The 13923-nt window shown below is 40.1% G+C and overlaps 1 protein-coding gene across 9 annotated transcripts in view; it reads left to right on the top strand.

The window, feature by feature from the left end:
* Window positions 1-13923, top strand: part of DMD (dystrophin) — a 1246037-nt gene that overhangs the window by 141875 nt on the left and 1090239 nt on the right. The gene's annotated exons all lie outside the window — the stretch shown is intronic.

The following is a 13923-nucleotide window of genomic DNA, read 5'->3' as shown; positions in this document are numbered from 1 at the left end:
CAAGCAATTAATTAATTTAAATTGAACAATGAACCACTTTTTGTAGCTGTACTCCCTGGTTTGTGACAAATTGATTAAGTCGGTCATATTAATGAGGTCAGCCTGTGGTGGGATATTTCTAATTCTAGAACTAGTGAAGTCTGAAGCTGTTGAATTAGGAGTCTACATCTTCTGCTTTGAGGTTATGAAAGCCTTATTGAAGCACCTGGTAATTTGAGAGGCTGTAAGAATTTAGTACACTTCAGCCTTTGTCAGCATGGCACTGTGGGTACCCATGAAATAAGTGAATCTCAGTGACAGGACTTTGGTTTCTGGCAATACTCAGAACATTGAACTAGTTGCTTTTATTGGAAGAAGTTGTGGTGTTTCGAGGCAATTTTTATTTTATGAAACTTCTTTCTCTGAAGCTCCCAGTACTGTGTGCATGTGACTAAATCCAGACCACATTGCAGAGGGAAAGAGAAAAACAAGATCTTCACCTATAAGAAGGAGAGTTGTTCTAAAATAGTGCAAACTAATAGAATATGTTTTTTGTTGGTCTTAACATTTAAAGATCTTTTCTTCAGAGGAACACAGAATCTAAAGGAACTTGGTCAGTTTATAGAGTTAGTACTTTTGATGTAATGCACTCAAGAGAGGAAACAACAAAAAAGATGTGTTTGCCAGTGGCTAAGAAACAAGCGTTGTGTTCCTGTGCAACCTTCTGAATTTCCTTTTGTTTCTTTCACGTGACCCAAGTGAAATCAGGGAGTTACAGGTTATTCTGAGCTGCAGGAAAAGGAGATACTATTTTTAGTAGTAATAAAATCTTTTTGATCCATACATTATTTACTGTCTGAGAAAAAGCAAAGTATACAGATAAGTCTTGTATGCTTGAGTGCCTGTTTTAATTCATAATTATTGATCTACCTATCTCCAAACTTCTCCTAAAAGTTAAGCTCTGTATAATTAAATGAGTCTGTTCTAAAGCCCACGTACAACTGGGGGCTTTTTATTTGCATTTTATGGCCAAGAGAACTTAATAACAAATGTACCAAACCCCGGAACTCTGTGCTCATGGTTTTAGTCAAAACTGATGTCGAGATAGCCATTTGTGAGCCTTTGATTGAAGGCATGTGTACAATCTTGTAATTAAGATGGCCTAGAGTTTTAGGGGCTTAACAGTTTACATACAGGAATTTTGGGTGGGAAAAATTGAAGAAAAGATGCTTGAATAAAAACATGCAGCTGCATTCTATGTACACTGACATAATTTGTATGCATGTCATCATCAGACAATTCAATCTCACTTTTACTTTAAAAAAGTTCTAAATAAGTTGACTATTAAAAGTAAATGAGTTTAATGGCTGCACCATTACTAGTTTGACCTGAAAGCGGGTGACTAACCCAGCAGCAAGCCCCTTCCCAGGCATGTTTATTTTGTTATTGTCATTGTTGTTTTTTAAAAAGATTGAAGTCCTAATTCTTGGCTTTGATCTCCTTTGTGTTATGAATAAAAAGTGGGAAATAATGTGAATATTGTTTTCACATCCATAGTCTCTGCCTTACTGGCTAAACTGAACCATTTTGCTTTAAAACCCTGTTTCTGAAGCTGCTGTACCAGGGGAAGCTTTACAAAGCAGGGACGATGGAGCTGACATTTGAAGAACTGGGCCTTTGTGTCACAAGGTAGGCCAGTAGATGTCAATCTAAATCCTACGGAGAAAAGCAAACTAACGAGTCGGAGAAATGCACTGGTGCTGTGTTTGCCCTCCAGACCTGAAACATTTGTTAGGTTCAGGGAGAGAACAACTTCAAGAAACTCAACTTAGAATTTCATTTTAGCTGTTTTCAAAGGTGGTGATATTTTAAGAGAAGGTACTACTTTGCAGCTGTAGAAAATGTGAGGCAAGCAGTGTGGTGCCTGTAAGCAGCTCAACCCTCCTTCCCCCTCCCACCCTAATAAACCCCAAGGAAGAACTGCATGAAAAGAGCTGAATGGCAGTGAACTCCTTTCTGCAGCCAGGCCAACCTTGGCCTGCCTGTGGCCCTGCTTCCTGTCCAACTCCATGGCAGGGAGACTGGTGAGGAGGGGGCTGGGGCTGCAGACCCCAGAGCCCAGGTGTGCTCCCTGTCTCCTGAGTCACTGCCCAGCCTCTGTACCCTCCTGTGGCCTGCCCCAGGTTATCAATGGGAAGCAATGGCCATGTGTCATCCTCAATTATGTTTTGGGATTGTCTCAAAATCAGCTATCCACCCTCTACAGGCAGGGTTAAACATGGGGCGAATGGTGCAAAAACAAAATGTGCATAGTGTCATTGGATACCTCTGTATCCACTGTATGAGACAGAAAAAAAATTAAAATAAATAAACAAATAAATGGATTCGAAACTTACCATTTTAGGCAGAGTACTTTAAAAATATTTTTAATATTTTTAAATATTAAATTTTAAAATATTTTTAATATTTTTAAATAGTTTTAATATTTTCAGGCACCCTGCAAGCTAGACAGTTAGCTACTGAATCATCCGTGGCTTTTACTTATGGGATGGAATAAACACAGGATGGTTCTGAAGGGGTGTTGTGTTTGTTTGTTTTTATTTAGAAAAAAAAATAAATATGAATGTAGATACAGTTTCTAATCTGGCAGCCTTCTGTATTGCTAAATCTCAGAGTGCACAAAGCTGGGCATGCATACTTGAGGATGACCGCGATGACCCTATTTGGTTTCTAAACCATCCCCCCACTGGTACACCTAGAGAGGAGCAATTCTGTTGGCAGGACTGAGCTGCAGCTCACTCCAGCTTGCCCATCTTGGCATTCCAAGCTGGTGGCAGGGGTTGAGGCTGGGGCTGAGTGGCTTTTGCTAGAACTGGAGAAGACAGCAGTTAGCAGGCTTTCGGCAGATCCTGTGGGATTCTAGGTTGGCTTTGCTTCCACAAAAGAAAAGAATGATGCAAAATTAAGGCCAGCAATTGTGCATATACCAAAGTGCCAGCTTATTTTATGAGTGTTATCATGGCACACATGGGAATCTTTTGTATAACATTTAAATGTAATGGGAAGTTCTGTCTAAATATCAGCATGCCTAAAATGCATGCCATATTACTACTTTTGTAGGAGTGGTTAGAAGTAATCAACAATTGTTTAAGTAGAAATAACTTACTAAGTAGAAAATGTAAATTTCTATGATTTACAGAGGCATTGAAACCTCCTGGCATTTCTGGATGTTTTTGAATATGCTTTGAATGTGGACTTGTGCATTGCTGACAAATTTTGCTGGATCATTATGATATCCAACAGGAGTTTTCAAAGAATGTTTTAAAGAAAAGGCTATGTTTGTAGTAAACCCCCTAGTGATGTGTGAACTTTCCTTAATCAAAGTGTAGCACAAGTGATGGCAGAGGAGAAGCAACACAGGAAGAGAAGTTCCAAGGTGCTGTAATGAGGTTGGCAGGGCTTTGACAATCCCCGTGTTTTCAGAGAGATGTTGGAAATGCTAGCAACCAGAACTGCCTGGAGATAAGATAGAAATCTTTTTTCTTTCTTTTTTCTTTTTTCTTTTATTTATTTATTTTTTTTTTTAAGATGATGTGAAAGTGTAAGTATTTTGAGTGAATGTATAAGATCTGCTACTGTTACTGAAAACAGTAATCTCACTGTATACATATGACTTTGGCTCTGTTGTTCTGTGTTTTTGACTTTATTTCTTTTGGAGTTTTTTGATTTTGAAGACCTAGTTTTGAGTGTACCTCCTTCTCAGGTGACTGGTAGAAAATGTTTATGATCCACTTCAAAACTTAAAGACTTCAGCCTCCTTATTTCTCTGAAATAAATGATATAGTGTAAAACGTGATCACAGATCTTTTAGAATGAGATGACAGGATGACAGTACGTCACTCACAGTTCAGATGACTGCAATAGAGAATGTAATGAGCCATAATGCTATTATTTTTCACGTTAGAATTTTAATATTGTGTTTTCAGCAGCTCTTAAAATATCATACATTAAACATGTTTCTGAAGCCATGGTGAGTTATGTATTCATAGTGTCATTAGAGGAAAACAGTCTGACAACCACATGGAATGATGAAAATCCATCCTACAGCCCTTTTCTGTTCTTTCATTGAAGTTGTTAAAAGGAAACATAGCGGCCTGGAAAGACCTCGCATTTAAAAGGTATTGTGGTCATACCTCAGAGGTAATAGCTTGATTCCTTGTGCTGCTGGCTGGGTTACAGATGTATTCTGTAGTGTCTGGACTTTAGTGCACAGGAAGATAGGTGGCTCTATTCGGCCACTGTCCCTGCCTTAAGGGAAAATGACAACAGGGAGATGCTTGTTTTTTGTGTGTGACATTGAGTTCTTTGTGGGAGCCTGGGTAGAAAAGGGGAATAAAGTTTGCATTCTGGGAGAGATTAAAAATAGAAGCTTAGGAACCAGTCTTTTCTTGGGGAAGGGAGAGTATTTTTGAGCCTGTAATGATCTCAAGTGCATATCTTTATAACAGATACCTTGAAGCTGTCATGCTAGAGAGCAGAGTGAAAATAGTGTCAACAAAAAAATAAAATGAGAAATTACTCCTCCATCAACCCATCCCCTGAAGTCATAGATGATGTAGATTGTGTCTTATCTTGGTACTATATACTAGGGAGGTAAATGGCAATAACAATAGGAGACAGCATATCTGATGCAATTGAGAAACACAGTTAAAAAAAACTACCGTATCGCCCTTATTTGGATTAAGCTTCTAAAAAAAGCTGAATGGCAGGGTGACCTTTCAGTTGGTTAATCCCAAACTGGAGATTACTTTGTGTGAAAGAAAAGCAGCAGACTCAAAATATGAAAAATTTGCCAGTTGGTCAGTATGCAGTGGCTTTCTAGGACCTGGTCTTAATGACACCAGAAGAAGAAATGTAGAAAGAAAGAAATAACAGAAAAGAAACTTCTGGAAGGTTGTGCTGTCCGGTTGTCTCCAGAGCCAGGTGCAGCCCCGGTGGTGAAGGAGGGTGGCTGGGCTGCTTGGTGGGCTTTTGTCCAGTGAAGTACTGAGCTTTAGAGGAGAATGAGCCCCCATTTCATAGCTGCCGCACGTCTGCACAGCATCTCCTTGGGGTCCTCACTCTGGCATCTGGGGTTGGGGCACCCAGCCCTGACGAAAGAGTGGGGGCTGAACCCAGCGCCTTCGAACTGATATCGTTGCACCTGCTTATTAATGCAGTGCCATGGATGAACAGGTTGTTCCATGTGTCTGTTAAGAGGATTTTCCTGTTTTACAGTGTTGAAATCCTGCATAATTTCTGTCTTATTTGCACGGAGGCATAATCAGACTTTTTTACTCAACTACATCCCCAAAGACAGCTCTCTGTCGGTGTTCTCTTAAAATAAACCAGTTCTTTAATGAAACCTCCTGTAATGAACTGCACTGTCACTGTAATTTTGTTTATGAAAAAATATGAAAGACATCAGGGGAACTACAGTATATGTATAATTTTATTATATGAGGGCCTTCTGCCAACATTTGAAACCACAGTTCATCTCTTTGAGAAGATGGAATATGTTCATGTGCAATGGAATTACAGTTCAGTTTATGTTTCTTAGAAACTTAGTACTTAAATTTATTTTATGACAGCTCAGATCTCCTTAAATGTAAATTGAAATAGATGTGCAAGGCTGAGATAATGGAAGATGCATTCTTTAAGAAATGTTATTTTGGTTTTGAGTTTTTTTATTGTCTTTTGGCTATTGTGATTGTATTAACTCTAAGTGCTTGTTGTACTTCACAGGGTGAGTGTTAACTTGATTCTAATTAAGGAATGTATAGATTAGCAGAATTATATTGTGATCTTATATAGTTCATAGTTACATTCTGCTGTATATATAGAACAGTGAAGTTGAGTAGGGCATTTACCAAGCTACTGTGGGACGAAGAGTAAAGCAAAACAAAAGTGAGGGATAAAAATTAAAAGAACAGTTTTACTGAAGAAAAGCCATATATAGCCTACAGCCTCATTCTGCTCCCATCTCTGATGTAAAACTTGTTTCATTTCTTCAAATTTATCGTCAGTAATGATTAGGGGATTAAGCTCTGATTTTAGTGATAACTCAAGTTTCAGTGGGTCATAGGTGAAAATATGTCTTAAAATCATTTTAGCCAAACATGCAGGATTAGATCTGTATAAATAATTAAATTCCTGGCAGTGTCACACAATTAAAAAAAGGGTGGGTGGGTTGGGGGAGAAAAATATTGTCAAGCTTTCTAGATTTTTTTTTTTTTCATGAAAAAATCAAGAATTGGCATCCTTTGAAAAGCTCCTTATGAGTGATATAATTAATCTAGCTCAGAAGTGTCATTTGGAAATTAAATATGAAGATGCTTTATTTAGAAAACATCAAAACAATCTCAGGGAAAAATAAAAGCAGCTCCTGTGTCTGGGGACATGAATTGCACAATTCAATGAATTCAGCGCACATTGACAAACTAGATTAGTATGCAATTTTTTTAGCGTTGTTTTCTGTTGTCTTTTAAGTTGCCTGCATGTCCCAGGCTCCCCGTGACCAAGCAGTTTCGATCCAGGAGCCACTAATCGTACCTGTGCAGGAAGCAGAAGGCGCTTTGTTTTTAATTCCTTTTTTCTTTAGGATGGCGTATGCTCAAGCTGGATCATGTCTGCTGAGGGCTCTGATTTGAGTCTGTTAAAATCACTGAAAGTCTTTCCATCAATTTCGGTGGGCTTGAGCAAGTACTTTAAGGAAAGATTAATGCTGCTGCTTCTGCTCATCCTCTCCTGGCCTTTGAGAACAGGGAGAAAAATTGAGATAGGTTTTGGGGAAGGAGCTGGGTGAATAGAGCTCTTTGTTTTTGTCAGTGGTTGGGAGGTTGTAAGAACAGGGTAAAAAAAAAAAAAAAATCAGTGATTTCTGGTATTTTATTCCATAGTTTTAGTGTTGTACACTTTTGAGGGAATAGCTCTGGACCCAAGTGATAACCTTAACTCTCCCTGGCACTGCCATGCAATTCTGTGTAACCTGCCTGTAACCCAGATGGGATCCTTCCTCCCAGCATCATGATGTGCCTGCATTGAGGGTGAGAAAATAAAATTGCAAGATCAAGGGCAAAAAGATAGATAAAATGTTTTCAGAAAAATAGCATGGCCCATCAGCAGCAAAAGGAGAGAAGACTCAAGGCACAGGTCCTCCCAGACAACCTGGGGAGGAGGCCAGCTGGGGCTAGCTGGGGTTGGTGTTGGGCAATACTCTGAACACGGAGGCCAAAGCATTTGGCATAGGGTTAGAGCTGGTGTAACCACAAGGTGAACTTGTGCTGGACCCTGTAAGTCCTGGCAGTGACCCCACTAACATCCCTAAAGCACAGCAGGATGAAACCCCTCTAAAGCGTGCCGTTACACAAACGGTGACTGAGAAGTCAGTGGAACTACTCGCTGGAGTACTGATTACTCGCATGAATAAATGGTTACTAAATCAAGGCCATAATTGTCATGCAAATGGTTTACAATATGGACAATGTTTCCCTCCTGTTTTTTGGACACGGTATTTTTAGTAGTTTTGGGCAGAATCTTCATTTTAGGAGCCAGCACTGAGGCTCACTGAGTTGGATAAGCATTGCCTGTTTATATTTGAGGGCACCTCTGCTCATTCCCCCTGTGTGCAGCCATGCTTTGTGGTTTCCACATACATATTGCATTTGCATCAGTGGGTTTATTTTTCATTGTCGATAGTATAACGTTTTTTATATGGGAAAACAAAACAAAAAAAAATTAAGAACCATTAAGGGTGCCAAGTGGAGAATGAACCAGAAGATTGTGTGATGCCTTGTTCTGGCTGATTAGTATTTAACAAGAACTGAATTTGTACAGTTAAATGAGATTCAGAACATATTTTATTGTGCACATAATCATATGTCAGAGGAAATTTGTTAACTTTTCCACTGTTAAGACATTTAATGTGTGCAGAACTGCTAACTTTTTAGCATAGGAAGTCATAGAGGAGTATGAGTGGTGTTTCAAAATGTGGTACCAAAAATATATTTCTGTACATGTAGCTACTTGGCATGACACTAGAACAAGCAACTAAAAATTGTTAATAAGGAAGCTACTGATATTAAAGCTAAAAATCACTAAACACGATTCTTTAGTAATAAAAGCACTGAGGAGAATTGAATTAAAAAGAGATACAAGCGCAATAAACTGGCACATTGTACGGTTAGTTTATTTATTTTGATCTCTGTAGCATATGGTAGTTTCATGCAGCTAGGGGCTATGGCCACCTGTTAATACTCCAGAGTACAAAAAAAGAAAGGATTTGGTCTTTCACTGATGAAAAACACAGTGAGTTCCATATATTGATTAAAAACCATTTTCTTCTTCTAATACCTAGAGTGCATTTTTTCCAAGTATAGCTGACTTTCTAAAATGAAAACAAAGCTGCATATTTTATGGTGGTTTATCTAGAGGAAATCTGAGTTGTTCTTCCCATGTTCCTACTGAGGCTTTAGAGAATCTAGATTCAACAATTGGTTAGCAGCAACACTTTTCTATCGAAGGAAAAGGCTTTTTTTTTCCCCCTTGCATTTTAATAAAAATCATTTCTTGGTTGTTTGTAATAGGCCTTCTAATATAAAATGCCGATGTACTGGTGTGTATAACCATATTGTTACTTTATGTGAAATGGCCTGCAGGTTCCAGAAACCCTTCTGATGCTCATCTGAGGACAAGCACGGAGCCATCTCTCCCCGGCCGGCAGGCAGGTGCCCAGTGCAGCCACAAGGGCTGGCACCACGGGACTGTGGGAAGGAAGGGATGCTGCTCTGTCACAGGGACCAAAGCCCCAAAGCCCTGGATGCAGCTCCCTCATGGCCTCCCAGAAGGAGGTGGACCCAGTTTGCAGCCGGTGGAGTGTCTATGGTGCAGTAATGGTGTCGTAATGCCATGGCTGCCATGTGTTGCTCCATTAGGAGGAATTTGCTACTCTCTGCATTTCTTCTCCTCTTGCTTCTTGGACCCTCCAGAGCCATCTAGTGTTTGTTCATCGGTCATTGTTCACTTTGAAAAGAAGCATTTCTTGGAAAATTTACATGCATGGAACCAGTTGATGTCTCATGTGGTGTGTTGTCGCAATGCTGAAAGACTAGCAGCCCGGAAAGTTTGCTTTTTAGACCTCTATCCCAAACTCAGGAGCACAAGGAGATAGGGCAGTGCAGTAGGATGAAGCACAGATAGGGTGGAAGTGAGGGACTGGGGCTGTTCTTGCTGATGAACAGTAAGAGAGGTGATGAAGAAGGCAGCGCTGAGCACCTCACTTGGCGGAGGTTGCCCAGTGGTGCAGGGACCTTGGCTGATCTCTGCGCACCACGGCGACATACTGGTAACAGGTGGCACTTCAGAAGTTTGCTGCCTGTTTTGAGTTAATTAAACATTTGCAGCTGGAGCTCTTTCAACCCAGAGCTTTGAGATGTTTATTTGTGGGGACCACAGGACTGGCACTCCAACTAGGCTCCAGTGTGAATCAGAAGTGTTCTCCTATAATCATTATACTTTTAAAGCAGAGTCGATAGCTTTATCTTTTATGGTGGCAGATGTGAAACATACTTTAATTTTGTGTGCTGAATTATTCAGATCACTGTGGACATGTCTGTATATTATTCATTTACAGTTGACACACTCCTTTCTCTCCTTTCTCTCTTTTGTCCTTTTCATTTTTTTTTTTTTTAATTAAACTTTATTGTGTTGTCTTGTGTTTATTTCCTGTACTAGGGATGTTTAGGGCACATTACTTTTCATTTCTATTCAGCTTCTACCAAAAAAGGGGACAATTAATATTCCTGGCAGTTCAGTCTCTTGTCCACTGTAAATTAAGTCTCAGCCATCAGCTCATTTTGCACAGGCAACTGAACAGCCATCCTGCATTACTCTATTAGCAGAAACAGTATTTGCATGATACATTTGAGTGTGAATAGTTAGGAGTTGTGCAATAAAGTTGATTGACTGATTGTGAAAGAATTTGACATTTCTTAAAGTGATCTGAACTCTGACCAGCACTAATGGTGGAAGCTGAAATCCTACTGAAACAATGGGATGTTTTCTTAGGTGTTGGTGTTAAATTTTCAACTAAGCATTGAATTTTTGGGTGGACTGATCATAACAGCTGATTGAAGTGATGGTAACATCTTGATGGCAAGAGAGACAACAGGTGTCTTAAAGACAGGTACAACCACAGCAGAGCCAAGCAGGATAGGCTCCTGGTTATTTGATTATCCCTTCAAACAGAAGAGTTTGTCCCCTTGACTGAGCCTATCACAACAGCAGCAGCTTTTCCTTCCTCTGTTCCATGCTGTACCTGGTGGGGAGAAAGGTGTGGTTTCCATTTAAAAGCAAGCAGGCATTTATACCTCTAACTTTTCATTACATTATATTGTACATGCTGTGCCTACACACTTGTTTTTTAAAAGAGAATATGCCTGAGTGTGTTTGTGCTTCTGTACAAAATATTTCAATTTCCAGCTAGAGGAAATATATTCTAAGACCTGTTACAGTGTTTCAATTAGTTAGTTCAGAGACAGAAAAAAATATTGGGCCCGCTCCTCCAGCCTGTCAAGGTCTCTTTTGATGGCATCCCTTCCTTCTGTTGTGTCGACTACACCACTCATCTGGGTGTCATCTGCAAACTTGCTGAGGGTGCACTCAATCCCTCTGTCCTTGATAAAAATATTAAACAGCACCAGTCCCAAGATGGACCCCTGAGGGACACAACTTGTCACTGGCCTCCACCTGGATGTAGAGCTACTGGATAGCCACAGCCAGAGTTGCAGTCAATCAATTCTGTATCCATTGAATGGTCCACTCTTCAAATCCATATCTCTCCAATTTAGAGATGTGGGATGTCATGTGGGACCATGTCAAAGGCCTTACTGAAATTTAGGTAGATGACATTGGTTGGCCTTCCCTTGCTGACTGATGGAGTCACTCCATCGTAGAAAGCCACCAGACTGGTCAGGCACAATTTGCCCTTGGTGAAGCCATGCTGACTGTCTCAGACCACCTCCTTGTCCTACGTGTGCCTTAACATTGCTTCTAGGAGGATACATTCCATGATCTCCCCAGGCACAGAGGTAAGGCTCGCCAGTCTATAGTTGCCCAGGTCTTCCTTTCTATCTTTTTTCAAAGTGGGAGTGATGTTTCCCTTTTTCCAGTCACCAGGGACTTCACCTGACTGCCATGACTTTTCAGATATGGTGGAGATAACCTGTGCTTCATTTGCCCTTACAAACACTTGCATGTGTTGCTTCTGCCTCAATTATATTTCTTTTCCAAAAATGCCTAGCAGCTAAGTTGGCCAGTGACAATCAATTTATTCAACATTTATTCAGCATTTAGAGTATAAGGTAGGGAAATTGTCATAAAACCCAGTGCTGCAGATAATTGCCTGGGCACTCTGATTCTGAGCCTTACACCTTGAACCACGTGATCTACTCATATATTCAAAATGTATAAACCCATTTATAACATTTGTGCTCCTGGTAAATGAGCTGCAGACTAAATACTATTTTAATAATACAGTGAATGAAATGTGAATAATTATAAGAATAATTTGGGCTAATCATGGAAGGTTCATGAATGAAAATTGTCAACTTATTCACTGCAAGTTGGTTGCCTTGCTCTGACATTAATTAAGTTCAAGGCTTTGGGTAAGTAGTTCTGGGTTGCTTCATTACAGGGCGAAGTGCAGCTCTGACCCATCTGGGATGCCTGAGCAGCAGCACGTGGGGGAGCTTCAGCATCTGACAGTGGAGGCTCCAGTGTGCTTCCTCTGCTCAGAATAAATCTCTATCTGATTACTGTAATTAGCCACAGGTACTTCATAACAAACGCAAATAACCTTCCAATTATGTGATTGGAAGAAGAGAGAGGATTTCTACAATGCATGACCCTCAGTGGTTCTGAAAAAAATCTCACTTTTTTATTTCCCAGTTTATATTCAGTTAGAAGATGAGGTCTGTCCTCATTTTTGTATAATTACGCTGCCACCACGGTTCCTTACCCGCCTGTGCTGCATGTTGCTCTCAGGCCGAGATGGTTCATTTTACAGCGAGTAGCTCATTGTTATTATTTGCCACCTGTGCATATGACACAGGCACATATGCACAAGTGCATATGACAACAGGCATTACACCAGTTGTACAGGGTTGTACAGCAAAAGCTAAACCAAGCAGGCACCAGCTGGTTTAGTGGTCAAGCCCAGTAGTCACAGGGGGCTTGTGTCTGGGGAGCCCCCAGCCTCACTGAGCAGCCCCCAGGGGAGGCTCCTCCTGACATCCAGCTTCCTGCCTCCCCTGTGCAGCGTTTGGTCCCCTCCAGGCTTGACAAAGCCTCCTGAGCCTTTTTGGGAGAGACAAGTTTTGAGAGAACAGAGTGGAAGCAGCTGCTGCAGTGAGCCTGGTGGGCAGCTGGCATGAACACCGTCACCTTCCCTATAGTAAATAATGCCATGATTGAATCTCCCTGTTCTGTGGAAAGTGTTTCTGACAGCATAACTGAGTGTAGCGATTTTTATTATCACTCTCTCAACCTCTGGGCATGTTTTTAATTATTTTTTTTTCTTGTTGTCTTTTTGCATGCTTTTAAAGTTCCATTAATGTGGACTGCCTTCAGTCTGTCTGTGTGTTAATCGACCAGTATTACAGGTGTGTGTATGAATGTCTCTATGGGAGGAAGTGGCAGAGGCTGGGGGTGTTCTCCCTTTTTCCCCTACCTCTGCATCCTATCAAAGTGATGGTCTACATCTGATAGAAGACTTGATGGCCTTTGACACATTATATGTGTTTGAATTGTCCTCTGAAACTCCTATTTATTTATTTATTTATTTTATTTCTATATTTGACTCAAGTTATTTCTGTATTATATAATGAAAACTCTGAATTTTTGTTCTCTCTGGAGCTTGGGGAAATTTTTAAGCTGTTAATACTGAAAGATACCTTGCTCAATTAGAGGCACTTCTGCTAAAATAAAAAATGGCCAAAAAATATTTCTTGAAGAGTTCTGGAATGTCTCATGCTATCTGTCTCAAGGATGTGTTCTGCATTTGCACAAACTGACTGCTGTTTGTACATAAGACATTTTATTTTTGGTAATGCTTTAGTTATTGAGGAAAACATTTTTAACAGATGTTTTTAAGACACCAGGAATAAAATTAAAGCTTACAGCTCTTTTGTCAGAAGTTTTTTGTGAAAAAGAAATTCTAAGGATAGACTTTTTGCAGAATGGATCAGGCAAGTGAAACCAGGCTTAATGCTTGACAACCTCGGCCTCTCTTGAACTCGAAACTTAGGATATTTTGAGGGGAGCTTATAAATCTGTACCTTACAATGGCAGGCTATTTATTTTTAAGTACCAGACATGAGACTGAAGGGGAAAGCAGCTGGAAGATATAGAGAGATAATCTATAAGGGCATATCTGCAAATGGAGAAAGGCAAACAAAAATCTAATGTGTCTTTTACAGTGCGTAAATAGTTTAACCCTCATCTGAGCCCCAAAAGTGCCCCTGCATAAGATCACAGCAGTTTCTAAGTTAAAGCAGAAGAGCTTGCTCACACTAGGGTGTCCATGAGGAGTCAGCCCAAAGTTATTAGTGTGCAGTAAATTCAAATTCTGCCTTAGTCTGCACAAAAACTCCCGTGTGGACAAACCATGATAATAGGAACATTTGATTGTCTGGAAGATAACTACACAGCCATAGTCTCAGACAGGTATGTGAATATTCTGATGACTTATATGCATAGGAAAACAGTATTGAAGGGATTTAATTTTGAGATAGCTGATGGCAACAGTTTAGCAGAAGAGCATACATAGCAATTAATATCTTTCAGGCAATAGTGTATTGTTTATAATATGTCCTGTGATCAGATCATGGTTAGTAATCTGGAAGTAAT

This window comes from Aythya ferina (assembly GCF_964211825.1).
Source record: "Aythya ferina genome assembly, chromosome: 1".
NCBI lineage: Eukaryota > Metazoa > Chordata > Aves > Anseriformes > Anatidae > Aythya > Aythya ferina.
This window is presented reverse-complemented; position numbering and strand designations above follow the sequence as displayed.